Raw genomic sequence first — 356 nt, 5'->3', positions numbered from 1 at the left:
GGGCAGGCACCGAAGATTTATAGCACATATACCCATATCCCAAAACCTGTCCTAATACACGTAGAGATTAATACGTGTTTGTTTTGCACGTGTCTCATATATGCGGGTTCTGCCTGTGAAATGTATGGAATTGATATATCTGTACAGATCAATAGGTGCGTGTGTCACTGTGTTACACCGATGTACAGCAGCGTCTGTGCTTTCCCTTCAAGTGCACGTACACCTGTGTGTGTATGTGGGGTTCCCCCCGCCCGTGGGGCCGGGCTGCTCCGCTCCGCTCCCGGGGCGGGGCCCGTTCCCCGTTCCCCGTTTCCCGTTCCTGGTTCCCCGTTTCCCGTTCCCGGTTCCTGGTTCCC

This window comes from Geospiza fortis, unplaced genomic scaffold, assembly GCF_000277835.1.
Source record: "Geospiza fortis unplaced genomic scaffold, GeoFor_1.0 scaffold244, whole genome shotgun sequence".
In the NCBI taxonomy this organism is placed as follows: Eukaryota; Metazoa; Chordata; class Aves; order Passeriformes; family Thraupidae; genus Geospiza; species Geospiza fortis.
The sequence above is the reverse complement of the archived record's forward strand: the minus strand, read 5'-3'. Positions refer to the sequence as shown.